A 13,419-nucleotide genomic window follows, 5' to 3' on the forward strand; every position below is an offset into this window, starting at 1 on the left:
GAACACTTCCTCCACATGTACAAATCCCACCCCATACATAGATACAAATAACAAATAACATATATAACAGAATTAACATCGCATGCTTATATACAAATAACATACATGTTATTATGAACCAGTCAAATTATACATCTCAATTTCTAAATGCTCAAATCAGTCTATCAGAATAGTAGATATCATGCATTAGGGTTTGCTTTGCCTTTACCGACCCTATGGAAGGCCCATAGTTGAACGGAATAACATGTCAGACCTTAAGGAAAATTTCAAAATTTTAGGCCCACATGCTTGTGTGGCTTGCTCGTGTGGCCTACATGCCTAGATTGGCCTTGCTCGTGTTGCCCATACAACCTGGCCCACACGCCCAAATCAGCCTAGCCCGTGTGACCCACACGACCACACACCCACCCGTCACACGCTTGGGCACACACCCGTGTGGCGTCGACAGGCCACTTTTTTGACTTTTTTCGAACTTTGTTTTCTCACGTTTTCGTTACACACCTGGTTCGATTCTGATGCAAAAGCAATCCCGAGACCACGAAACCAACAACAAACCAGAAACACCCTGCACTTGATTTGCTAGAGAAGCACCAATTACATCTTGCCTTTCCCCTAAATAAGAATTGACGAGATTTAACGAGAATCCCCATTAAACACTAACTAACAAACACTAAAACCATGCCTACCCGAACTTACCAAAATGAACGAAATAGAGATTTGCACAAAAGATGATGCCGAATGACAAAAGGGTAACCCCTAATATTTTTTTGAAACGCAAGAAGAGAGGAAGAAGAAAAAGAAAGGAAATTGTGCAGAAAAGGATAAAAGAATAGAAAACTAACGTGAAATCAATAGGGGACTTTTTTGGAAAACAAAATTAAGATTAAACAAAATAAATTAATTAAAATTTGAAAAAAAACTAAAATCCCCTATTAACTCCCCCACTAACAACACAATCCCACCAAATTTGACACCTCAATCCATATCCAACTACCTCAGAATTTCAACTCCACCGAACCTCTATCAAACAACCAGAGCAAAAATTATCATCCATGCTCACACGAGGATTCGAACATGAAACTTTAGGGCAAACTAACATCTTACCACTCGAACCAACAGGCTCATTCTGATATGAATTTACCAAGAATATAACATAAGCCCACCTAAAAGGAATAAGGCTAAGACCAAAAATAACATATTTTTCAAAAGTGGGACTTAAACTCAAAACCTCAAACACACACCCAGAACACTTAGCCACTGAAGTAGATACATATTTGTGAAAAAATTCACAAAAACAAAATTAAATAATTCAGGGCATTACAGAGCACACCACACATAAAGCACGCCCTAGCCCAACCAAATGTTTGACCCGAGATCTGACCTCTCACCATCATTCAACTTGCCCGCTCGCCATCGTCTGACTTGCCTGTTTCCTAGCTTTTCTATCAATGACACGCATGCTCGCCACTCATCTTAGTCCACAACGTATAGTCCAAATAACCAATGTCTTACTCGCCTTCCCCTGCTCGCCAACATCCTCCCGATGACATCTAAGGACACGTGTCACCCCTAGGGGGTAATGTGTCGCCACGTATGGCGCCTAGTATCAATGGACTATGCCTTATAAATACGAGGATGGACCTCTTTGAAAGGGGATAGAGAAATTGACCCTCAGGAAAAAATAAAACTAGTCGTATGATGAGTTGCAAACTTGTTACAAAATTAGTTTATCTGTTGATAACAAGTTGGAGTTTGATTTGGTAATAGGAATTCTATCGGTTAACTACTTCCTTTGAAGCCTTTGACTTTGCTCTCAAAAGTTGAGACATTCATATCAACTAAGCATATTTAACTAATATTTATGTGTATATGCATAGACCTTTGAAAGTGGCATCCCTGTTGGTCATTTGTTATCTTGATTCTACAATTTTCTTAATAATATTTGTATAATACGTGTGTTTAAGTTAACCATAAAATAAGGATTTTATTTTTTTAATAAAATAAATGATTGGTATTTATTCTGTAATCAATTTGTATAATTGATATTATTCAAAAACACATATCTTCTCTTAGATGATCAACATTTGATGGTAAGGATTAGATGCTGACCAAGCATCACGTATTTTGTTTCTTTAACACAATGAATAATGAAATCATTACAGGCGAAATTACCTAATTTGATCCAGCCTTTCAATTTCAATATTGCTCCCATATATCACAGTCAACTCTTTTTATAATAATTATTTTTTCCTCTAAAATTATGATTATCTCATGTTAACACAAACAAGCATGTCAAGTTAAATCAAATGGAGCTCTCGATGGTGACATTTAATTGGCTATACATCAAGCTTCATACATATGCATGTATTGGGATACATTATTATATGATTCTAGTGGCTAAAATCTAAACAAAAGCAGTTGCACTTTTCCTTAATTCATGACTTCAACTAGTGTTTTTAAAAGCTATATCCCTGCATCAATATGTCATGTATTTTAGGTAATGCTTAGTATTTTATTTAAGGTTAGTATTTGGTATTTTGTCAGTATACTTTTTTTATTTTATAAATAGTATTAAAAATTATCATGTGTCTCTTTTATTTAACTATTTATTTTTTTAATATTTTACTATATTTTTGATATTTATCAACTTCTAATCCTGCTTGTGAAGTTTAAAAATTCCAATGACAATATGTAAAAGATTTCTTTGTTTATTTATTTGCTTTCTAGGTTTAGGTTTGGAAAAGAACCCTTTTCTTTTTTTCCCTGAGACGTTGGGGCTTACAAATCGACAACGTTGTCTTCACTACCTAACCTTGTGAGATCTGCTTTCAATTTCTAAAAACCTGTAAACATCAAGCAGAAAGTCGTAAATTGTAAACAAAAAACTAACAACTTGTGGCTGAGGTCTTGTTATGTTGTTTGGAGTACTTTATCACGTTATTGTTCATGTCAATATCACCTTCGTGATGTTAAGAATTTGAGTCAATTAATTCAAAACTGAATCTGATGCTTTATGATTGCATGTTGTTGTTTCTTTTGGGTTGTTTTTTAGTTCCTTATTTATCGTATAATCTCAAATCAAAATAAAATCACATCATTCTTATAAGCCTATCATAATCTTGTTTAAAGTATTATATATTAATTAGTGTCAGTTGCATTGTAATTTAGGGAACATCTAGCATGCTATTGTAACTGGTCTTATTTGATTGACATGTTTTGACTAAACTTGTTTTGAACTTTAATTTATGGTTTTGGAGAAATTTTAGCAGCCCATTATTGAAGATAATTCGTGCAAGAGTTAAGCCAAGCAAGGATGTGAACAAGACTTTCAATGTGATCAAATTTTTCATAAATAAGATATTTGAATTTCAAGGTGTTTGATGACAAGATCTTTGAAGTTATTAAAGACTTATTTGGATGTTATATTTGTGAGATTAGATATTCACAGTGATTGTAATTTAAACAAGTCACTTTATGCTTATATATAGGAAAACTTATTTAGGTTATTATGTACCTGAGATATATCACTTTACTTGTTTATTGAAGAATTGTTTGTATTGCAAAACCTACAAGTAAACTATATTGTTTTATTAGTTTACATCTAGGCTTTCAAGGGGAAAGACTTTGACGGAGAGTGATCTAATTTGAAGTATACGAGAGAGGTTGAAGCTTGGTGAGTGAGTTGAACTTAAATCACATCCTATGCTTGTTGATCAATAGTGAATTGCTTTGTGGGCAATGCCTCCTAAACGTAGGAGATTCAGAATAATGTGAACAATTTTTTGTGTCTATCTTTATTTTTATAACTACTAGTAACTTTATCTAGTTGCAACTAAACGAATATCTTTTAGGAAAAATCAACACAACTTTCAATTGATTATAAGAGCAAGACACTTGACACATTAAGTGGAGATCTTGTAGTTGATTTACAATTGAGATGAAAGGTTCATCAATTTCCATAGATAGCACAAATTATGCCTAATATAAGGTAAGGATGGGAGCTTTTATGAAGTAAAAGGATGAAAAAGTCTGGCATTCGATTTTGACTAGATAAGAGCCTTCAACTATTGTTGTTGATGGTGTAAATACTCCTAAACTTGAAGTAACTTGGACCAACAATGAAGAAAAACTCGCTAATGCCAAATCTAAGATTCTCAATGCAATATTTTATAGTGTTAACCACTAGGAATTTACTAAAATCTCAAAATTCATGATTGTCCAAGCATCATTGCCAAAGAATCTTGGACAACCCTTGTAAATGCTCATGAAGGAACCAATACAATGAAGCAGTCCAAACCTCAAATTTTGACTACACGGTTTGAGACTCTAAGGATGCATGACAATGGGGTCCTGACTAAATTCCATGCAAAGCTTTGTGACATCCCAAATCAAGTTTTTGTCCTTAGAGAAAATTTCAAACTAGAAGCTTGTTAAAAAGGTGCTTCAATCTTTACCTGAAAAATTTGCAATCAAGGTGACTACTAACGAGGAAGCAAAAGATAATGACAATATGAGAATTTATGAACCTTTTTTTTTTGCAAACCTTTGAGATGAATCTCGGTGAGTTAAGGAGGAGCAAAGGTAAATGTGAAAAGAATATTGCTTTGCAAGTTTCAACCTCAATTCCATCTAAGGGTGAATCTGCCATTGAAGATGTAAGAGCAAATGATCCTACTCACCCAAAACTTGAACAGGGCGTCTAAGAAGTTGACCAAGAGGAATAAAAACACATACCAAAACACCTCTAACATAGTGAACATAAACATGCTACAAGAAAAACCATTTACAAGCATATACCTTTATGAAACACATTCAAAACAATCAAACTCATGGAATACATTGTCCTAAAACCTAGATGACTAACCAATTAATAACACAAAAACATATATATATATACATATATATACATGGATGTAAATCTAGTACAAAAGTTCACAGAATGAACTATATCATTCTCAAATTTAGTCGTAACATCCAATTGCCCAAAATTATCAAGATTCATAAAACTCCCTTAAACCTAAGTACATGCCATTTACACAATTCTAAACAACTTTACGATCAAATAGTGAGCTTAGACTTGAGTCTTTGAGTATTGTCAATCACACATGCCAGTTAGAAACATCACCTAACACCTGCACATGAAAACAAACATGTTCGCATGCTGAGCATTGAAAGCTTAGTGATGCTAACATAATTCTATTTCAAAACATAAAGATATTAAGCAATGAAACATTCTAACGAGACACTAAATCATATCATTTAATCAAGTTTCATAATAATCTACAATAAACATATGTATATTAAGATACCAACTCACCTTCAAGGTATTCGACTCAACATTTCCTTTATTCATACATATAACACAATATCACATATCATCATATCATTAACAAATTCCATATCATTCCATAATGCTCACATGACTACATATCATTTTATTAATTCACCCTAAGGGTATTTAAACAACAATAAACACATGGTAACATATAATTGTGTCATGTCACCTTCAAGGCGTTTGGTTCACTTACATTTTAGAATGAGATTACAATGTTTGGATTGTCAACATTTTGCCCACTTTGTAATCTCACATTACATATAATGTCAAGATGTTGTAATATAAGGTCTAATATCATGCAGCGCATTCCTTAAGTTATTTAAGATTATGAGCTAATCTTAAATTTTAGACCAATTTTGCCTTTGCTTTTTATTATTTAATCAATTTAGGCTTTTTGTTCTTAAATAAAGTTTAAGATTAATTAAAAACAAAAAGAATATTTTTTCTTAACAATGAACCAGTATATGTCATACATTACAATTACAATTATTATACTTTATTTAATAATTTATTTAATAATATATTAATTATGGTTATAGTTATAATTATGGTTGGCGTTGCAATCACTTTTCATGAATTATTATAATTACTATTTATAAATTTATTTCAACATCATATATTTACTTATTAATATATAAGTTGTACTAAGAAGTAAGAATTGTAATAATTTATCATAATTTTATGGAAATTGAGACTAAAAATATTAAAAGAACTAAACTTGTTAGAAAACAAATTCTATAACAAGGACAATTTAGTAAAATGTATTTCTTGCTAATATTACATTCCGCCAACCAAACACTCGAATCTTATATTCCATCCAAATGAACCAAACAAAAGAATCTCATATTCCACCTATAATCTTACATTCCTGTAATCTTGGTACAAAATGTAATCTAAGATTTGGTGAACTAAAGGCACCTTTAAGGTATTTGAACTTGCATCATGATTTTTCACATATTATATTTTCACATAACCAAATAGCATATATAAATTCACCTTAGGGTATTTTACCAAATATTATCATTAATCTTTCATTTACCATATCTCATTTTCACATTACACAAGTTCATATTACATTTCATTATACCATCTTTTAGCCTTTATTAACAAAATGCGGGCTCAAAAACGGATACACAGATTTATCTACCAACACACTAGTTATCCACTAACACATCAAATATATAATCTTGACCCTCACAGTATTATATAAGTGTCAAATAATATGTTCTCAAGCCTCAGGGTATTATATGAGAATGTTCCCACCCTTAGGATTTTATATGGGAGTTAAATAAAATACGTACAAGCGTTAAAAACTTCCTCCGACACAAAGGAATCCTATAACATGCCAACTATACCTAAAACTCTATTTAACATTGTTTAAAAGAGCATTTTCAAAACATAATTCAATATATTTTTCGTCGTGGTATTATAATTAGATTACATATACATACTTACCAAATTACTAACAATTTTCAATGTCACCAAAAAAGTCACACATTCCATAACATCTATTATCACTAACAATTACTTAAGGTTAGATACTTAATAGATTCATGTAAGGAAAACAAATTAAGTTAGTACAAACTGAAACCGTCACTCGTCGATCATCTTTTCCTTTCCTTTTTCTTTCAAGATCTTGGTGTTGTATTTAATCACGTATGATAAGTCAAACATGAAAACAATAATAGATTCAAACATATAAAAACATTAAAATTAAATATGAGATGAATATCTCAACCTTGACTCCTTAGGGTTTTAATATTCTCTTGTTCGAATCTAATTTTACATTAAAACTATAATTAAGGGATCTCAAGCTATCCAAAACATGCTTTTTGTTCAAGTTCTCTAATTCTCTCTCTACCATCCTAAAAATTCATCAATGGCTACCTAAACAAATCTTAATAATTTATGTATCTAATGAATGAGTTACATTAATCTATTACCTTAAGCTAATAATCTAACTGAAATTTAAAAGAAAACCTTACCAATTCTTCAACTTAGCTCACGGTAATGGAGGAACCCTTTCGAAAATAAAATTCTTTTTCTATGCCATTTGGGAGAAAAATGAGGATGAAACATTTCATTAATCTTTTCTTTATATTTCTTTATTATTTAGTTTACTTATAACTAGATAAATATATCTAATGGCTAATATACCATTATGAAATAGTTACTGGAGATGAATGGATGAGATCATGATTATCCACTTTCTAAATTTTAATGATGGTTTTATTGCTCACAAGTCCTTGGTGTAATAACACACTAAGGACTTGCTTAATCTACCATCTGATTCCTTAAACTCTATTTACCTTGCAATTTAGTCCTTATGCTTTAATTACTAAGTTATCTAACTAATTACTTAGTAATTCTATTCTCTAATGTCGTATTAGTCTCACACACTTCTCGATTTATTTTTTTTCCAAACCAGCTCAGTTCAAGAAATTCAACCCCCAAATCAAATTTTCCAACACCAGCGAAAATTGGCTCATTACATCACTAGTACAACAACAGTACAATTAGAAGTATAAGACATATACAAATTACAAGTACACATATATGTCTGACCAACTATAATGTAGAACCTAACAAATACCATGCATAGCGGATGAAGAATCAGGCAAAAGATAAATTAATCCAGAAAGAACTGAACAAAACCCACACAAGACAAATACACATAGTAGGAGAGAGACTCATACATCGTAATTACATATAGTGGGACTCAAACTAGGGCCTTTAATGTATGAGGCATTAACCATTACCAACCATGCTAATACCTAATTGGCCTAATTATTATGTAATTATGTTGGTTTGATAAATGTAATTGATATATGGTTATAATGATATGTTTGAATATGATACTAAATCTCATGCAATTGTAATTTAAAATATCAATTAAAAATTAAAAAATATATATAAATTATAATTCTACTTAGAGGAACTAATTAATTAGTAGTTATAAATAAACACTATAAAAATATAATTATTTCAACCATGAAAGCTTGCAAATTGGCCTTGCGAAGTTTTTGGTTGTGAAAATTATGAGGTGACCCCATGATGAGGAGGATTTTGTGAATGAATGCTACTAAAGGGAGACAACTGAAAACCTCCTGATAAAGGATGAAATGGATGAACGCGAAAGTGGATCGTAAAGTTTGTCAAAGTCGCGGATTTGACTTAGGGCTCTAGACGTTTGGAAAGAAACTTAAATTTTGACACAACCTGAAACGAAATTGAATCCAAGTTAGATAAAAAATTAAAATAAATAACTACAATAAAATAACAAATCAAAGATTAAGGAAGCGAATAAATAAGATAAATGGAAAGATAGAACGTGGCATGTGAAAGTCTTAAGACGCCTTGGAAACACGAAGAATCCACAACCCCCTTCAAGCGGCTCTAATTTCCCCTCCAAGATAGAAACCTTAGTAAGAAAAAGTTTGAAAATGATCCACACAATCTAAAAAGATTGTTAAAACTCTTCTAAATGAAACTCAAAGGAAATTCTTAAAAAGAAAAACCTAGAGAGAATTTATTAACTCAAAAGAGAAATAAAATAATAATGAATTGAATGTATTGTGTACAATGCAAAAGCCTATATATAGGCTAGCTAAATAAGTCTAAATAAAACTCTTAAGTATACTAGAACTCTAATTTAATCTAAACAAGAAGTAGTTTTAAACTAAATTTTCTTGTTAACATAAAACTCCTAAATAACTTAAAATACTTAATAATTATAAATTTTTTTGAATAAAATAATAATAAAATAATAAGATCTGAAAAATATAATATTGAGCTCATATATAATTAAAATTAAGTCTAAAACCCGAACCTAATATGATTTAAACTCGAATTAAAAGCCCGAAATTCTTAATTCCCGTCATAATCCCGTTAAGAAATTCTACTCGCACAATCTTCACTAAAACGGTCATAACTTGAGCTCCCAAACTCAAATCGAGTGATTCAAAATACTTTTCGAAGCTAAGATAGATCTTCAAACACCATGAGACATTTCAACACAAAAATGCCAGGATCCCATCTAAAAAGTCATCGCAAGTCTGCTGATTTCCCAAGCCTAAAAATTGACAGTTTTGATGATTGGATTCTAATAAATTTCACCCCATTCGTGCATGTATCATTGTCCCTTTCCTCAAAAAGATTCGTCCTCGAATCTTGTCTTTAATTGAGTCCTGATTTGATTTGCTTAGCCTTTGACATTGTTGTTGGGCCTTAAGGTAGTGTGAACCCATCACATTTATGAGTCTGAAATTGTGCCTTGAAACCCGCATCATTCCCCCTTCCTCAAGAAGATTTGTCCCCGAATCTTTAGCTACACAGAAAGAAAAAGGGATTAGAATAAATAATAATAAAGTGAATAAAATACTTACCTAAGCTTTCTTGTGCGCCAAAACTATCTACAAGATCAAAGATATGATTTTGATATCCCAAATCAGCATGGATTAAGTATCTCTCCTTCAAAAACAAATCATCAACACTAGACAAAAAAATATTAGGCACACGAGTGTTCAAGTAAAAAATAACCTGTAACTTCCTTTTAATATGTATGATCATCCATAAGAATTTCTAACGATGAGTCAATAAATTCACATAATTATAAAAATTAAGTAGTTTAATATTATTATGTAAAAATTCATATTTAGAGTCTAAGGTAGAAGATTTTGTTGCAAGATCAAATGCATGAGGTTTTTTAATAAACTTGTCGAATGCAACAAAAGTAAACTTTAAATACCTAGATAAACCCATAAAATCAATTGAACTTTCAGACCATTGTTTATTGAAACTTAACCAATGAGAAATCATATCGTAAGGAAAAATAAAATTAGTAGCATACTTATCAAAAACATTCAAGGTACGTCTACATATTTCAATTTCTGATGTATCATTACTTTTCTTACCTTCTAGCACCTGTGGACAATTATCAATGTTAAACTTACCTCTTTCCCACAAGTAAAATCCTCTATCGATGGTAAGTAATATAATTGAGAGTCTGATGGATCCTTGAAATCTTGTAACAAAGAAACACCACTAAACAAATTTAAGATAGTGTTAGTTAAAATAGGATCACTCCTCACTTTTGTATGGGTATTTTCTTACTTTTTATTTTCTTTTTCCATTCAAAAACTCTCCAATTTTAACTCATATGGATTTTCACTCACCAAATTTGGACCATCAAGTAGACTTTTATCACTCAAGGTCTCTTTCTCTCTGTCTTTTCACATGATTCTTCCTCACTTCCCATATCCCCCTCACAAGTATTATGAATATTCAATTTAATAAAATCTATCTCAATAGGAGAATATGACGTATCTATTTCATCTAAGTCCATAGATTTGAGGAAGAAATTCTTATTATCATCTTTTTTCGGTTCACAAAGTTCGTCATCTTCTTTGATCAATAAAAGTCTCGTGTTGGCACAATCACAACTATAGTGCCCACGCCCTTTACACTTAAAAACATTCAATGTCACGAGCTTTTTGTTGTTTTGGTGAAAAATTAGTAGAAATGGGCTGCTTGAAAGATGTAGAAGAATGCTTTGTAAGAGCCCCACTTTTCCGCTCAAAAGGTTTAATCTCAACATGTTTTGGCAGCAACTTATTAATAGCATAAGGAGGTTTCGAATTCTTAAAAGTAGAATTAGAACTTATACCTCGATAATAGTGTGATGCTCCAAATAGATAAGATTGATGTTGCTGAAATTGTTTATCAATCTCAATTGCCTTGTGTACCATCTTCTTGAGATCAATATAGGTGTAAAGATTAAGAACATTGGTTATCGAAACATTCAAGCCATCTACAAATCGTACCATGGTAGTTTCTTCATCCTCTTGTATATTTTATCTTTGCATAAACATCTCAATCTCCTTAAAGTACTCATCAACAGATCGATTACCTTGAACAAGGCATTAAAGTCTCGTTGAGACCTCTCTATAGTAATGAGAAGGAACGTAACGCTTTCGCATCACTTGCTTCAACTCGTCCCATGTTTCAATTACCCTTTTGTGGTTTATTTGATGATCAATTCCAAGTTGAATCCACCAACTCAATGCATAATCTAAAAATCCAATGGTTGCCAATTGGACTTTTTCCTCTTCCCGACATTTATAGTAACAAAACATAAGTTCAATTTTTAATTCTCATTCACAATATGTTTCGGGATCATACTTCCCTCAAAATGGTGGAATGTTGAACTTTGGTTTAACTAAAAAATGTTGCATACGATCATTATTAACCAAAGTCTCATCATTTTCACAAGAGACACGTCGATGATTATTTGCATGAAGACAGGGCTGATCAATCTTATCTCCCCAATTACGATTTCGACGCTCAATTTTTATACTTAGACATTCTAAATTTTTTATCATGTCAGAATAGTGTCACATTGTTGATATCGAGCATTTCGAGCCTCTTGATCTCTTCTCAACTTTCTAATCATAGCATTGGGAATCATTATGAAAGCCTGAAAAGAACACAACACTCAAGAAAAGAAAATTTAAGCAAACCTCACTGTTATGCACTAAGAAATAAAATCAAATTCTCAATGCGGTAAGAATTAATCTTACGAGTCTTTTAAAAAGTGTCGATGTCAATAAATTAGAATGTATTAGAATCAAACTAACAAAGCAAACCTAAGAGCATTATGAGTCCAAAATTGGCTAGACATCAAAGAATTCTGTTGCACGGAGGAAGGAATATGCAACATGTTATAACCTACTAACACAAGAAACAAGAAAGTGTTAGAATGCGTGAAGGAACAATAAAAAGAAAAAAAATGAAAACCTAAGGCTAAGAGTTAATGAAAATTACTAAAACCCGAAAACCCGAAAAATTGCGAAGCAACTTGACAAACTTTGTTCAAGGTGTTCCCGATTTCCAAAAATCATGAAATTTAAACTGGAGCCTCCTCTAATAATGTAGATCTGATTTGAAAAGTTTCGGCACAAAATTCAACCCACAGAATATTTTTTTATTTTATTTTTTTATACTTTTTTATCACTTTTTTGTGAGAAATATTTTTTTATACTCTAAAATAGTGCCAAGAAATAGTATGTAAAATTTCAGATCGTTTGAAAATTGTTTACTCACTGAAAATTACTTTTTTCTGAAAACTGTAAGGGTAAAAATTTGTTTTAAGGTTGTTTTCTAGAAATCAGTTTATAAAATAAAAAGAACACCTAAAACGCCCAAATTTGATACCAAATGATAAAGGATGAAATGGATGAACGCGAAAGCGGATCATAAAGTTTGTCAAAGTCGCGGATTTGACTTAGGGCTCTAGACGTTCGGAAAGAAACTTGAATTTTGACACAACCTGAAACGAAATTGAATCCAAGTCAGATAAAATAATTAAAATAAATAACTAAAATAAAATAATAAATCAAAGATTAAGGAAGCGAATAAATAAGATAAATGGAAAGATAGAACATGGTGTGTGGAAGTCCTAAGAAGCCTTGGAAACACAAAGAATCCACAACCCCCTTCAAGCGGCTCTAATTTCCCCTCCAAGATAGAAACATTGCCTAGAAAAAGTTTGAAAATGAGCCCCACAGTCTAAAAAAGATTGTTAAAACTCTTCTAAAAGAAACTCAAAAGAAATTCTTAAAAAGAAAAACCTAGAGAGAATTTATTAACTCAAAAGAGAAATAGAATAATAATGAAATGAATGTATTGTGTATAATGCAAAGGCCTATATATAGGCTAGCTAAATAAATCTAAATAAAACTCTTAAGTATACTAGAACTCTAATTTAATCTAAACAAGAAGTTGTTTTAAACTAAATTTTCTTATGAACATAAAACTCCTAAATAACTTAAAATACTTGATAATTAACAAAAAATAGGAATAAAATAATAATAAAATAATAAGATCTGAAAAATATAATATTGGGCTCATATATAATAAAAATTAAGTCTAAAACTCAAACCCAATATGATTTAAAATCGAATTAAAAGCCCGAAATTCGTAATTCCCGTCATAATCCTGTTCAGAAATTCTACTCGCGCAGCCTTCACTAAAACGGTCATAACTTGAGCTCCTGAACTCAAAATCGAGTGATTAAAAATGCATTT

Source organism: Gossypium hirsutum, chromosome D01 (genome assembly GCF_007990345.1).
Source record: "Gossypium hirsutum isolate 1008001.06 chromosome D01, Gossypium_hirsutum_v2.1, whole genome shotgun sequence".
Lineage (NCBI taxonomy): Eukaryota > Viridiplantae > Streptophyta > Magnoliopsida > Malvales > Malvaceae > Gossypium > Gossypium hirsutum.